Source organism: Hylobates moloch, unplaced genomic scaffold (assembly GCF_009828535.3).
Source record: "Hylobates moloch isolate HMO894 unplaced genomic scaffold, HMol_V3 SCAFFOLD_8, whole genome shotgun sequence".
In the NCBI taxonomy this organism is placed as follows: Eukaryota; Metazoa; Chordata; class Mammalia; order Primates; family Hylobatidae; genus Hylobates; species Hylobates moloch.
In genome coordinates, this window is record NW_026652283.1 from 5167145 (window position 1) to 5183264 (window position 16120).

At 45.1% G+C, this 16120-nt stretch overlaps 1 long non-coding RNA gene across 1 annotated transcript; it reads right to left on the reverse strand.

The window, feature by feature from the left end:
- Positions 1-1858: 1858 nt before the first annotated feature.
- LOC131383960 (uncharacterized) lies at positions 1859-11007 on the reverse strand. The gene is made up of 5 exons (XR_009214374.1): positions 10924-11007; positions 7727-7952; positions 6049-6162; positions 4853-4933; positions 1859-2200 (listed from the first exon to the last, which is right to left on the reverse strand). It is a non-coding gene; the product is annotated as an uncharacterized LOC131383960 (long non-coding RNA).
- Between the last annotated feature and the right edge of the window lie 5113 nt (positions 11008-16120).

Consider the following 16120-nt stretch of genomic DNA (forward strand, 5'->3'; position numbering starts at 1 on the left):
CTTCCCTCCCATCCTGCCATCCATCAAGTCTGAAATCAAATATAGCCTTCACTCTGCAACCTTCCCTTATAAAGATCTTGTGGGAGTGGCTCTCCCTTCTCTGACCCCTCCTTGTTTCTCCTGCTCTTGTGGACTAAATATGATGACTTTTTGCTGAACTTGTGCAATTTTTCTTCCTGTTCTAGGAGCTCAAAGAGGATGATATCTGGTCGTGGACATTTTTTCCCCAGTGCTTGGTGCAGTGCCCGGCCCTCAGGGGTGCCTGATTAGTGTTTGGGGAGTGAATGAATAACTGGGATGAGACAAAGGCAGATACAGGTGCCATGGGGCCTAATGCTAACATAAATATTGGCACTATCTCCAAGGAAAAGAAATAAAAATTATGAATATAGAGTTGGATACAAGGCCTCTGCATCGTGAGGGGTGTAGAGCTCAGGCTTCCTCATCTCCCGAGTCACTTCCCTGGGTGAGGGTGAGGGAGGTGCCTTGGTCGGGGTGCTTCTCAAATCCAGGCCTGTGCAGCCCATGCCACCCCACAGCCCAGAAGGAGCATCCAGGGGCACCCTCCATGATTGATAATTGGGGCTGGAGGGCAAAGGAAGAAAAAGGAGCAAGGTAAGAAAGAAATAGCACATCGAAGCAGAAATCCTGAGAGACCCCTGCCCTTTCTGCTAAGGGTGTTATCTCTGCCCCTAGAGTTTCAACTAAGTGTCTTTATCAAGGCTTATAAATTCCACCCTCCATGCAGCAACTCTTCCCACCACCATCCCCTGCCCTGCAGCCCCTGCCATCCCTCCTCCTCCCCTCACTGCCTCCAAAATCAATTTTCAGCAAGAGCAGCAGGTTCGGAGCCATCTGGGGCTGCTGGCAGCCTCAGCAGGCTCTAAGCAGCTCAGTCTGTTTCCCTTAAACCAGCCCCCGAGTTTCTCTGCCATCCCCAGCCTAGTCTTCCCCCTCTTCCCTCTTGCAAGGAGGAGGAGGAAGGATTGGTTCCGGACCTAAGTGTTCTTCTTCTGAGGGGTCCCCCATCCCTGCAGGCCATCCCTGAGTGGGGTGTCAGAGTCCGGCCGTGCTGGCCCCAGGCAGCCAGACAGCAGCACGGGCCACTTCCCCACCTGTGGGGAAGGACGGATGCGCTAATTGGCAGGCAGAGCACCGAGTAGAGGGAGCTGGAGCCGAGCCATGTTCGCAGAGATGCACTTTTCCTCACCTCAGCCTCATGGAAGCTGTGTGGCTCCATCTTGACAAAAGTGCCATTGCATACACAAGGCCATTGTCTCCCTGTTTGGGGGCAAGGAGCAAAAAGTAGAAACTCCTTGTTTTCCTTAGGCTTGAGAGAAGACCTTTCCAGTCCGGAGCCCCTGGGAAGGAAAATCCTGCAGAAGAGGGAGTCACACTACAATGTTTTATGTGTGTGTTTGCTTTAGATATGGGGACCAGCCCAGGAGACTTCCTTCAGCTGAGCCTCTCGGCCACACCGCACACTTACCCCTGGCACACACACAGACGTGCTTTCAGCTTTCACCTGCTTCCACAAGTGTTTCTTAGTCTTCTAGTTAGAAAAGAGTGATTTTAGGTGACTTCAATTGGGGTGAAGACTCCCCCACAATATGTCTTCGCCTCCTCCCTCACGCTGCCCCCTATCTCCTTCCAACCTCGTTCTTCAGTCCCCGTGTCCTTGGCCAGCCTGCCAGGCACTACATCTTTCTCGCAGGCCACCAGTTGAAACAGAAAACACCCACAGTTAAATATGGCCCCAGGAAAACAGAGGTAAAGGAATATTAGGTACATAGGCTTTGCTTCTGGAATTTTCTCCAAATGACTAGAAGGGCCAAGACCTCAGCCCATATCACCTGAATAATGGACAGATGATCTTCCTATTTGGAACAGCCAAGAACAATATTCTCAAGAGTATTCTCGTGGGATGAAGTGTTGGGAGAGAGCAGCAGTGTCATGAATGAGCACTGGAACGGGAGACAGGAGACCAGAAGGCATGGACTGGCTCTGCCACTCTGTCTCTGACCTTGGGAAATTCCCACTTTGAACCTTGACAGCCTTCCCTGTAAAATAAGGAGCTGGTCTTGACAATCATCTCACCATCAAGCAGAGTTCCAGCTGCAATGTGGGTGCTTGATCAACGCTTGTTGAAACAGATGGTCTTACTCTGAGATATTCGAATGGCAGAATCCCACCACAGTGCCTATCACACAGTAGGTATTCAATAAAAGTGAATTTCTGTGAGTTAATTTTCATGTGACTACAGAAAACCGGTGCGGCGTGCTTGAATTAGGGATGTGTTGTGCAATTCATAATCAGGGAGTTTGGGTGGTGCAGCGGGGTGATTCCAGGAACAGAGGTCCACAGACAGCCCTCTGGTGAGAAGACCCTGGCATAGCTGGAGGGACAAACACAACTCTCTTCATCCCACTCAGCCTCTGCCCTCGGCTCCCCTCCCTCATGGGAGGCTCTCTAACAGATACGCCCTGGGCAGAGGAGACAAGATCACAACACGGGCTTGGACACCAGGGCTTTCAGAACCAGTGTGGGATGGGAACTCCCTTTTATGGTACAGTGGCCTCTGAGCAATGCTTCAGGGGAAAGCTGGGTGACTTCTGGATGCCCCCTCAGCTTGCCAGGACAATTTTGACATTCCCATAGTGCAGGTGGGCTGGTTTGAGGAACCCAATACCAGTTATAGCCAAATTCCTGGGGAAACGGAAAGAACATTCATAGAGTTCAGTCTAGGGAATCTCAAGGGTCTTTTGAGAAAGGCTTTGGAGGAGGCAGCACTTGCCCAAGGAAAGGAGAATGAAAGGGATGAATTGGCTGGGCAAATGGTTCAGGCCCAGGCTCAGTGAGCGCAGGCAGATGGACTCCCTGAAATCCCCCATCACCCACCCGCTGTGAGAACCATAGTGTTGCTCGACCCTAAAACTTCCAGGGGAGCCCCTCATCAAATTTGTCTTCCCTGCCCCCCCATAGATGATTGCTACACTTGTGCCTTTTATTATTATTATTATTATTAATTATTATTGTTATATACATATATATTTTTGAGATGGAGTCTCACTGTGTAACCCAGGCTGGAGTGCAGTGGCGAGATCTTGGCTCACTGCAAGCTCCTCCTCCTTGGTTCAAGTGATTCTCCTCTCTCACCTTCCCGAGTAGCTGGGATTACAGGCGTCCGCCACCACACCTATAATTTTTTGTATTTTTAGTAAAGATGGGGTTTCACTATGTTGGTCAGGCTGGTCTTGAACTCCTGACCTTGTGATCAGCCCGCCTCAACCTTCCAAAGTGCTGGGATCACAGACGTGAGCCACTGCATCAGGCCTAATTTTTGTATTTTTAGTAGAGATTGGGTTTCGCCACGTTGGCCAGGCTGGTCTCGAACTCCTGATCTCAGGTGATCCACCCACCTCAGCCTCCCAAAGTGCAGGCATTACAGGCGTGAACCACTGCACCCGGCCCATTTGTGCCTTTCCAATTGTGGTTTTCCAATATATGTTGCTGAGGACACCATGCAATCCTGAGCACTTGAGCAGTGGAAAGGGAGCAGTAGGTCAGAATGGTGTGCTGGGCAGATTGGAGAGTGAGGAAAGAGAAGAATCAAATGTGACGATGTTGCTCTGGTCGTAAGGTGGGGGGATATTTCAGTTTCCAGAGCCTTATTTAGGTTTAACTAATCATCATCTTTCATAATCGCAGACCACTTTATGTTTTCAGAGTAGGTTGACACACAGAATGGTATTTTTTCCTTCACAAATTTTCTCCGCACAATAGACGAGGGGAATCTTATTATACTTATTTAAGAGATGAGAAACCTGAGAAAGACAGAGATCATGATTAGCCCAAGCTTACTTGGTTAGGCAGCTAGGCAGCGGAGATGCAAAGCTAGACTATACCCTCGTCTCTCTGTTTTCCAACTTCATGATTTTTGCCATGTAGCTTTGCCCCCTACACTACTGCTTATTATAAATATATGATATATATTTAAAAGATATAGTTATTTTTATATGATCAATTAAATATATATTTAATATTTATGTTTAATAATTTAATATTATATGTTTAAATATATTTAATATTTATATATTTAATTAATCATTAAAAATATATTTAATATTATACATTTATATATTTAATTAATTCACTTTAGGAAAGTCTTCTGGTCCTAGGCCAGGAATTGTCTTTGTAATTCTTTACTCTATTTGGATATGTTTTTCTCTGTACATAGCATAGGATAAAAATGATGACAGCTAGCCAGCATTTTTGAGTGCCTACATATGTTATAACTAATACAGTCCTCCTAGGAGACAGGCCACATGGAAGCTTTCTGAAGTTAAACAACCAGCTCAAGGTCATACAGAGGGTATAGAGAGGAACAGGAGTTCATGGCCATATCTTTCTGACTCCAAATGCCACATTGCCTGGCCTCGGGAACTTGACTGCCCCAGCACTCCCATAGGGCCTGCCATCACTGCGGGTTTGCAAACGTCAGTCCAATACGGCTGCTGAATCCCCACCTGCACCATTCCATGTCCCATGTCAAATTCAACTATGGGCCCAGAGCTTTCCCTCTCTTTAATCCCACTTGTCTGTCCTAAGAACCAGGTGGTTTTGGTAAAGGTGTTCAGAGGCTATAAAGTCATGGCAATTCAGTTCTCTATCTTAGCAGGCAGAGTACTAGGACAGGAAAGGGGCTCTGTAGGCCAGCATGTGGCCGTTACAGATCCAAAGACCACCTCTGCCAGCCCAAGGATCCCTTATGTAGAAAGTCTTATGAATGCCTCTAACAGTCAAAGCGGAGGGTGAGAAGTGCATCAATACCAGGGTACCATGACTGCCTTACCTTAGGCAGGTATATTCTCAGGACACTAGAACACCCTGTGAAGTCCTCAAGGACTTGGGACACGATTGCTACTCCTTCTTCCTGGGGAGAGTCAGGGGAGAAAGCACAGGTTACTTCGGCAACTGTTAAGTAAGACACCCAATTCTCTTTTAGAAAAAGTATTCTACTAAGTCAAATGTAGAGCTCCTTGATTAAAAAGAACAGAAAACTAATCCAATAAGTATTTGCCATGAAGAAGGCTGCAAAGTCGATGAAAAATACTATTACATCCTTTCCTCACCACTAAAAAAAAGGGAGAAAAACCTTCACATGAGCTGACGTGACATTGATGACCACTATAGGAATTTAGAACATGATCAGTTAGGAAGGGTTTGAACCTAAATCTAACTATGGATTATGCTTCTGGATCTTAAAAAAGAAACCAGACTTCAAAGCAAAGGTTAAGAAATTTCCATCTTGGAGGGAGTACCTCCCAATCTGAGGTTGCCTTTAGTTGTTGTTTTAAGCATCTTGTAAGATAGTTTCATCTCCCCGGTTTCTTAGTAAATTCCTGAAGGTCAGACACAATCTCTCAAATTTCTTTTGTGTCTCGCATCTCACCAGCAAAATTCAAACCGCAAACACAGAAGCAGCTCCATACAGAGGCCTCTGTCTCTTTGAAAAGAAATAATGGCAATGACCAGGATGGTCTTAAACCCTCCACTCTCTGGGTCTTTGTTTTCTCACAGTAAGATGAAAATCTCTCTTCAAGCTCCCTCTGGGTCTAGGTAGGTTACTTCTCTGGAGAAAAGACAAGTGGCATCAGAAAAAGAGCACTCAACTTAGAACCAGACAAGTCATTTGAATTCTTGCAGGATCACCTACTACTAAGCCTTTCTGTGCCTCAGTTTCTTTGCCTGTAAAAGGGAAAGATGATACATGCCTTCCTTATTTCAAGGGGTTCTTGTGAAAATTCAGACAGCAAATGGGGAGAGAAACCATTGTAAATCATGGAGCTAAACTCATAGGGAAGTAGCTTTCTACAGTAGGATGAAGTAGTTGAATGGAGTTTTATATGCAGAGGATCCCACAAAGTTAAAAAATCTGCACAGAAAAAATTAAAAAAGGAGTGATTTCAGATGGCATGGCGTGGGAATGGGCAAGAAACATCTTCCACGTAAACAATGCAAGCTTTAGACTTCTTGGCTGTTAATTACATGAAAAGACCAAGAGACTTGTAAACCCATCTGCCGCATTGTAGATGATTCCATACGGTTGAAATCTGATTCTAGCTCTTGGAGAGTGGGTTAAGTAGATGGAATCAGGCAGCACTGTGAATAAAACAATAGAAAGGCATATTTGTATTGTCCTTTACTGTTTTCAAAGCACTTATGCATATATTATTATCCCATTTCATCCTTATACACATGTGAAGTAGGTATTAGGTTCTAATTCTTCAAGTGAAGAAACTGAGACTCAGGAGAAGTAATTTGCTAAGAGTCACACAATTAATAAACAACTCCACCCAAACTCAGGTGTCCTGATCCAAAAGTCTCTGCTTCTTCCAAGTTTGAGAAAAATATTATGTTACTTATCTCAGTAGATTTACTGGGGGGAAATGAAGCCGTCTTAGCTTTTTGGCAAAAGTGCACTTTGGTCTTCCTATGGCACCACCAAACTTTGTTGCCTGCACTCCAAATCTTGAAAGCGTTTTAAATATTAATGCTCATCATACAAGTAGATTGCACCACAGATTGTGAAGATGCCTAGAATTAGTCCATGAATATAATGTCATATAAGCACTATCGCCTTTGATCCTAAGCTTGTATCCCTGGGGCCAGCCAAGCAAGGGGAGAAGTGTACAGTTTGAGCTGAATCTCGGATTTCTGGAGGAATCTTGGAGCCTATGTGTAAATGCAAGATTTGCCGCTAGGTATGGACATAGACCTGCAGCAGATCCCTATCCATTGGCTAGGATGCTTGAACAGGACATTGCTTTCCAGTATGCTATCATATCTCCATGTGTTTGAAGACAGTCACTGACCATACTATAGAAGTGCCCTCTGTGTTCTGGGAAACATAAGGAGGAACAAATCGGTGCTTGGCTGAACATCAAAAGCAGGTCGTGAGGACAAGCCCAGCCTCATGCTTTCACCCTCCCTTGCCTCAGCACATACCTGTATCCCTCAGGAGCTAATTCTGTGGACAGTTAGTGGTGGTTTGTCCTTTCGAACAAGAGGAATGACTCAAGATAAGCCAATGTTATCATATTCTGTTAAATCAATTTCTCCTTAGATGTTGGACACCGAGTTGCGATCAAGATGGATTTAGGCAATGAGGACTCTCTCTTTTAAAAAACGCAACCACATAAATCAATTGACTTTGTTCAGTGGATTCACCTACTATGAGGCCAATCTCTATTCTTGTAAAATTTTCTCCCCCAATTTAGGGGTTTCTATACCTGGTTTACTGAGTGATATTTGGAAAATTACTCGCACTCTCTGGTCTTGATGTCAAACTCTTGATTTCAAAGTATCTGGAGAATGACAAACGTGCCTACTTTTCCACTGAGCTTTCTATGAGAACTAATCAAGTATTGAGCAACTATTTTGAACTAGCTGTTTTAATTAGTAGAAGAGACCAGTGAGGGGTATAATCCAAGAAAGCATCTAATCCAGGAACAACTAAAGAAGCAACAAATCAATGAGGCATAGGATTCTATCATGTTTTCAGTTTAGGACTGGACCTAACATGAGGCACGAAAATCATCTAAGACATAATTTTTTTGCACCAATGAATTTATAATCAAGCTGTGAAGATAATTCCTTAAGTGAGGTCTACAAAGAATAGGACTAATTGAATTTCACGTTACAATTGTCTTGTAAAGTTATTTACTTATTCCAGTGGTGCTTCCATCGCTCCAGACATTTCTGGCATCCCCTTTAGTTTGTTGACGAACAAATTTGAAAGGGAGAGTTGGCACCCACTTCTCAGTAGGAAGAATCTCCTCCCCAGTTCCTCCATTGCAAAGAATTTGGGCTGGGGTTAGATCAGAAAGCCCAGGTTATCAGCTTCTGGCTTCTGAAAAAGAACACCTGCTTGCTTGGAGGTATCAGGTGATCTAGGAGGAAAAATACAAAATGGAAAGGATTGGTTTCAGGAGACAATGGGAGCAGAGGATCAAAGGGTCTGGGAGGCACCAGCAGGCCTGAGAGTGGGTGAACCTCAGTGACACACACCTGGTGTCACTTTCTAATGGAGATTCCCGATTAGCGGAAAGAGTCAGAAAACAGTTGGTAAATGGAGAGTGCTATCTCTTCCTGTGCAGCTTTCTGGACCATAAGCTGTGCAATTTGTTGTTCTGTGGGGGTGTAGTGCCAGACCTTGTTTTGCAGACGGACAAACCCTTGGCTAAGCTCTAAAATCTGGGGGCTACAATTATTTTGCTGATGATTTGAATCCCTCCCCCCTCCCCTTTATTTTTCCAAGAAAGGCTGCTCTTTAAAGATTGACCTGATCAAGTTTCAGGAAAGTTCGGTCAACTCTTGATTCCCACTTTGGATAATAGCCTGGTTAAATTTTAATGTTAGGCTGCCCTGTATTCAATTCAATGGCCCACATATTTATTAAGTAACTACCCTGCAAAAGGACAGACATGAACCGTAAAAGAGGAACCATGAATAATGCATGATGCTCACTCTCAGAGACCTGATTCTCTAATAGTGGAGCTAAACAAATAACAACAACTGCAATAGAAGGCTGACCATGTTAGCTATAGATGAAAAGTTCAAAGTCCTGGGGCATTTTAAACTGGGAGAGACCACATATGCACACTGCTGGGTGAAGTAGGGAAGCCATGGCGTTATGACGTGGGAGTGACAGCTGAGATAAGTCTCAAAGGGTTCACAAAATTTTTCCAGTCAGAGATGCGTATGGTGGCCTTGAAGAAGTTGGTGGGGAGGCATGGGATATAACTGATACAGGAAGTTTGACTAAAAATATGGAAAAAGGAATAGAGAAAGGTGGGCTTGAAAGAGTAGAGTGGGTACAGATTTTGGAGGCTCTGAACGCCAGGTTAAGTTTCTGGCACAAAGTAGTGGGGAGTTGGGGAAGGCTTCTGAGCACAGGAATGGTCAGTGTTGTACCTTGGGAGAGTACTCTGATAGCAGCAAATAGGGTAAACTGGAGGAGAAGAAATAGAAGAAGACCACTGCAATGTCCTGGAATAGGAGGTGTGAGTGCCTGCCTCAGCAAGGTGGCAATTAGGAAGGAGATGGTGCCAGTGGAGACATGGCAGGGAAACCTCCTCCACACATCCTCTCCAGTGCAATCCCTGGGTTAAATGACTCCTGACACAATGCTTTGAACAGCCAAATAGAATGGACTCTGGAGCTGTCTTGTTTCTAATTTTGTGCCTTAATGACCAGTTGATAAAAACCATCTAATTAATGCCTGACTTAAGGAAGGTCCCAAGTGCTGGGACCCTCTCTGATCACAGTCCTCTGGCTACTCACGCAGGATATTTTGCCTGTCTACATTTATGGGAGTCTTGTTTTCTACACTATTTAATGTGCCCTTTTCTGAAAGATTATAGAAAAAGAAGCTAGATATTTGAGATCAGAGGTTAGAGCTTGACGTAGAGATAGAAGGAAAGGAGGGAAATTATACAAAAGCACAAAAGAATTTATAAAAGAAAAGACATTTTCATTGGTTCAAAAAGACAGCTAGGGCCAGGCCCGGTGGCTGACACCTGTAATCCCAGCATTTTGGGAGGCCAAGGCAGGTGGATCACCTGAGGCCAGAAGTTCGAGACCAACCTGGGCAACATGGTGAAACCCAGTCTCTACTAAAAATACAAAAAAATTAGCTGGGCGTGGTGGCACGTGCCTGTAATCTGAGGCAGGGGAATTGCTTGAACCAAAGAATCAGAGATTGCAGTCAGCCGAGATTGTGCCACTGCACTCCAGCCTGGTGACAGAGTGAGACTCCGTCTCAAAATACCAACAAACAAAAAAAGACAGCTAGGGGTCCTGGACCAGCCAGAAATATAGACACAACGTCCAAGATAATGGGTATACCAACTGATTTTCTCTATTAGAGAATATTCCAATGATGGACATACATTGCAAGATGATTCCACAGGGAAAAAGGGTGTGTGTGTGTGTGTGTGTGTGTGTGTGTGTGTGTATGTAGGTAAGCATTTGTGAAAAACCATTACCAAAGTTTGTTGCTATTTAGCTCACCATTTCTGATTACACAGCAACCCCCAAGAGGTTCCCTTCCCCCACTACCCTTGAGAGAATTAAATCGTTCTAGTTCCAAGACGGTAACATAAGCATCTGCCCATCTATCTCCGGTGACTTATTTACTATGACCTCTCCTTCAACTTGCAGGTCAAAGATTCTCTGAAACATAAATAATTATGTTAAGAAAAAGAGAGGAATGTATTTAACATAGTGGACTTTTTTCATTGTGCTCAATGAATATCTCCATGCCTAGTGCCTGTGCTAACAGAGGTTTATACGATTTAGAAAAAGCAATGTTCACTGCCACCTCAGACAAACCTTGACACATCAATGGCTTAATGTTATTGCAAACATTTGTTTCTTGCTGACATCGAAGTCCAATAACCGGTGGGTCAAGAGGGCTCTCTGTCTCAGAGCTCTACCATCTGGTACATGTGCCATCTAAGGCCACCGTGGTGGAGGAAGAAAGAGCTGAAGGATCTTGCAGGCTGTCTGTAAGGGGCATGCTTCATGCAGCTTATCTCACTGTGCTTATTTCATTAGCCGGAAGTCAGCAAGTCGAGGCTCCAACCTCATACAAGGGAGGCTGGGCATCCAGAAGAGCACATGAAGCTTTGGTGCTGCAGAGCTTTTGCTCAAGGGCTTCCTAGTGGCCATGTGACACCCCGAGGATCTGTAGGCCACCTTGACTAGCTCCATCCCAATGCTGCCCTTGGGCTTCCAGCATTAATTGCACCCCCGCCCCGCAACCGTGTGGTTAGGAGAAAGACTGCGAATGTCCTGTTAAAACCCTTGATAAAAGATATTGCCAAGTCCTGGATTTGGGATGAAGATGAGAATTCTCACCATGGGGTCTACGCTCTTGACTTTGGTTGTGTGGGGATGGGAAGCAGAAGAGAAAGAGAGAGACAGAGACAATGGGAGGTGAAGAATGCACAAGCAGCTGAAACATTGCCTCATTGTGTTCCCAGATTCTGATACTGCATCACTGGCTTCCAGAGCGCCTGTGTGACCTCACTGGATTCCAGTCTCTATATTTGTTCACCATCAGTGCCTCTTACTGTAAATAATTGAAAGGAATATAAAAGGGTGAGAATTATTGTTGCCTCCCCCTTTCGCCTTTCATAAAATCTTTTTATATCAGAGGGGTCTGGCCCCAGCCACTCCTAGCTCTATAATTAGTTCTGGGAGTTGCAAGGACTGAGATTTAGCTAATGACATTTCACAGTTCAATCTTGAAGTACGTCTGGCTTTGTGATCTTTTCTGAAGCAAAGAGCTAGGGCTACAGATGAACCTGGGTAATTTGCACTAATAATACATCAGTCTGTCAGCAGATTCCTAAATTTTACAAATAAGCGAGTGAACCCCACAGGCTGATGTGCCAGTCAGATGGTCCTTCCCAGCCTTCATGCTCCCAAAGCAGATGAGGTGGGTTTGGTTTCATTAGTCACAGCTGGTGGGTTTTCATTATCTTCATTCTCTCATGTCTGCCTTGGCCATCATTGAGCCACACACATCTTCAAGCAAAGTATTCTCTGCCTTGAGACACACTAGTTCTTGAAGTGCTCTAGACTGCAGAAGAAACTGAGGGCCCTCACAGAGCCTTTGGAGCACATGGCTATGAGGACTGGGCACACAGCGAGACATGTAGTTGTCACTATCACCCAGTGCAGAAACACTCAGAGAGGCTCATGAGAATCCTGTCTTCAGAAACTGAGGCCCCAAGACATTCAATAACTTGCAAGTCTGTTCTTTCCTGTCCATCTTCTCTCTTCTCTAGCACACTTCCCCTCTCTCTCTGGAAATTACCTAGATTCCCTCTCGTGGCATCCAGATGGGTCAATATTTCCCTGCTTTTGCACATTCCCTTACCTCTGATATTGTGCCCTTCCCACCTTGTTCTGCTGAACTTCCTCTCTAAGGCCCAGTGCAATCATTTCTCATCTTTGAAGTCTCCTTGACTTTGTCCCTTCGAAACTGAGTTTTCACTCCTTCTTTTGTGCTGTCATGGCCTCTTATGCTTAGCTTCATTTCAGCAATAATCACACTGTGATATAACAGTGTATTAACTGTCTTTCTCCATCATGCTACAAGCTTGAGGGAATTCACTCTATCATCCTCATCTTAGTATCATCAGAGCCCGGGTGGTTTAGACACATAGTAGATAATCAATGCAAGTTTTGTGAGTGAATAAGTATAAAAGTGTTGACCCTTTCCCTATGCACAAAGATAACTTTAAGACTGAGAAAGACAACAAATGTGGAATGCTTGGGATGCTTTAGAAAAAGTGGGGGTTAGGGGGCCACTAATCAAATATTATTTTGAGACTTCAAGTCTCCATTTGTCCTTATCTCCCAGGACACACCATAAGGACAGGCAATTGCAGTTTCATGCAAGGCCCTCCACCTTTCTTCTGCTGTTTGCACCGGATCAGAAGGTGGGGCAAGAGTCTGATTGCTGCGGTATTTGCAGGGCTGCTGTAAAATAAAACAGTCTCCATGGCTGAGAAGCCCTGTGGCCAGGGTGAGCCACACTTCACCTCGTCCTGAAGCTATTGTGCTTGGATATTAATAGCCCCAGGCAGTGTTGTCTGTGTGGGCAAGTGCTGCTTTTTCCGAGCTGTGTAAGCCCCCCATCTCCCAGAGACAAAGTGCTCCACAAATAACTGCAGCATGTTCTGAATTCCTCTGGGCAGGGAGCTTTGGGGAGAATTAGCAAGGCAAGGAGGAGCAGGGGTTTAGACAGAGTACCCATCACTGACAGCTCCTGGCAGCCCACAGCTTGGGGTGGGGAGTGGGTCGGGGCTAGAGGGCAAGGAGCCTGGGTAGGTAGAGACGGTCAGCTCTTCTGGATTTTAAGCCGGCCTCTAAAAGAAGCCAGCTGGAGATCTCAAGCAAATCACTGAAATTCATTCAGTCCTCCTTCTTCTGGATTGGGGTTCTGCTTATTTCATAGCTTGTTTTGATAAGCGAATTGAAGAAAATCTTGTGAGAGGCATTTATAGATTGCAAAATAATATATCAATTTCAGGGAAAACGATGATAATGGTGATGATGATGGTAGCGGCTTGTTGGGAGAGCATGTCCTAGAAAAAATAGTAGGTCCTCTTCATGGGGACCATCTCTGGAAATCAGTAAGGAATAGGAACTAGGAACAGGGTTTTCACACGCCTCTCTCTAGGCTCAATGTCTTAGACTTCCCTGAACACAGCGACCCCACCCACACTTGGCAGAAACTTCACACCTTCTCTAGAGGGAGCCTTTCTTTCACTCCTACACACACATTTTTTTTAATAGGGTCTCACTCTGTTGCCCAGGCTAGAGAGCAGTGGTGTGATCATAGCTCATTGCAGCCTTGACCTCCCTGGCTCAAGCGATCCTCCCATTCTCCCACCTCAGCCTCCCAAGTAGCTGGGTCCACTGGTGTGTGCCATCATGCTAGACGAACTTTTTAATTTTTTATTTTTTGTAGAGACAGGGTTTCCCTATGTTGCCCAGGCTGATCGCGAACTTCTGGGCTGAAGCCATCCTCCTGCCTCTGCCTCCCAAAGGGCTGGGATTACAGGTGTGAGCTACTGAGCCCAGCCCACAACCTTTTTTTTTTGACATTTTTCACTAACAACTAGTTCAAAAGAAATCTTTTAGAAAAACTGTGATTAAATGGAGCTCTCTGTACTTCACACCATTCTTTTTCTCTGTGTCTACTGGACCAGACTGGCATTTGCCCACTTCTTAGGTGTGTAACCTTGGGAAGGGACTTCATGTCTTTGTCCCCCAGTTTCCTCATCTGTGAAATGTCCCGAATAATATCTATACACGGCAGTGGGAAGAGTGTCTGGTGTTTGGTAAGAGCTCAATTGATGTCAACTGACAGTGTACACCTTCCCCCATCACCTGAATTGGTACAGTCCTGTTGCCTTTTAGGAGGTCTGGTGTTGATTTTTGCAGTGGAGTAACTTAGAGTGACATGGATCTCCTGACTACTCCACTTGAAGGAACTAAAAGGAACGGGAGGGAACCAGGCCCTTTGCTGAGCCCTGGTTAGTGGAGCCTTCACTCTGACAAACAAGAAGCAGAAGGAGCTCAGTGGCCCATGAGTGCACTCACACATCTCAGTGAGGAAGACCCTCAGATTCCTGTGCCTGGGGAGCCAAGGGCGTTAGGCATGCACGAGGTTCCTAAGTTTTCCTGAACAAAGGGCCTCTGACAGGGCAGCCTAAACAATGGAAATTTACTGTCTCACAGTTCTGGAGGCTGAAACCTGAGATCAAGGTGTAGGCAGAATCATGCTCCCTCTGAAGGGGCTGGGAAGGGTCTGTTCCAGACCTCTCTTCTAGCTTCTGGGAGTTCCTTGGCTTTTAGCGGCATAACTCCAACCTTCACATGCATTCTTTCTGACTGCATACACTTCCCTATGTCTAAATTTTCCCGTTTTATAAGGACCCCTATCATATTGAATTAGGATCCATCCTAATGAACTCATTTTAACTTGATTACCTCTGTAAAGACCCCATCTCCAAATAATCTCACATTCTGAGGTAGTGAGAATTAGGACTCCAACATATTCGCTTTGGGAGACATGATTTAACCTATTACAGTGATGCCATCCCCTGGACCCTCATTTTGCCAAAAAAAAAAAAAAAAAAAAATAGAACATTATAAGAAGGATGACTGTCTCTCCCATGTTATAGACAAAGAAACCGAATCCTGAGAGGTTAATGAAAAAGAAACAAGTATGAAGTCTCAGGTCTCCAGACTAGAATTCACAGACAGAAAGAGCCCCCACTTCTGCTGCGGACCTCAGCATGCTCTCCACACCTGAGTGCATTTGGTCACCTGAGGAGCTGGATGGAATTCAGATTTCTCCTGTTGTACACCACCCCTAGTGAGTCAGGAACTCTGGGGATAGGACTTAGATACATATTAAACAGGCCCATCCGGTAACTTCCTGCTCACTATGGTTCCAGAAACTTCCCCCTGGTATATAGGTAGTGGATCAGGGTGTTATGGGTGGCATAGATTGGAAATCAGAGTGAAACAGGGGAGATTAGAGGCAGCTGTGGCTCCCAGGGCCGCCTGATGGATTCCAGCATCTGGTTGCATGAGAAGCCGAGTTCAGGCCTGCAGCAAAGCCCTAGATATTTTCCACTGCCACGTCTTCCTGGTGGCTTAAGAATGACAACTATGTGGAGTGACTGTGACCACAGATTTGAACTGAGGTTGGAAGAGTGTGGGAATTTTAGAACTAGACACCCTCTGCTTGTGAACCCTTTTGGCCTCAGCTTTTGGGGGTTCCCTGCTCAGGGCTAAGCTAAGACTGTAGGGGAACTCGGGTGTATCACAAGAGCCTGTTAATCCAGTGCTAGGTTTTTACTCTGAAAATTACCCTTTGTATTCGTCTGAGTACCTGTATAATGGGTATAAAATGATTTGTTGCATCTGAAGAAGAACCCATCCAAGTGGATCATTCTGGGAAAGACAAATAAGGATGCTCAGGCATGTTCAGATACCTGCACCTGGAAAAGTAGACAATGAGGATGATCACTTGGCTCTGGACAAAAAAGGACGAGGGCTACTTTAACCTGATCCTCCCGGATCTCTAACTCCAAAGCAACAACGCTGCCTTGGGGAACTCCCCTGTCTAGCGCCTTTGATGGCTAGGCTTCCATATTTCAGGATCAAAGCAGGCATGCAGGAGAGAGTCAGCTGATGCCTTGCACAATGACGTAGCTGTTTTCTGGGGTTGTAGAAGCTTACAATTCCCTACAGGGAGATTAGCTCCATTTTACTGAGAAACAATCTGCTAGGTATACAAGGCAAATAGTAGGATGCTCCCTCCACTAACAGAATCAGGTGGAACTCTACTGACATAGTCAGAACTTTGGTGTGGAGAATCCAAGGCAAAGGAGAGACCAAATTGCGCTGGCCATGGGAAGCTGCATCCCTTTGCTTTTGTGTCTATCTTCTTTCACTTTGGGGGAAATGGTAAAAACATTTAACTTTTATAATGATGTGTGACTTTGCAATGCAGAATTAGTAGGAG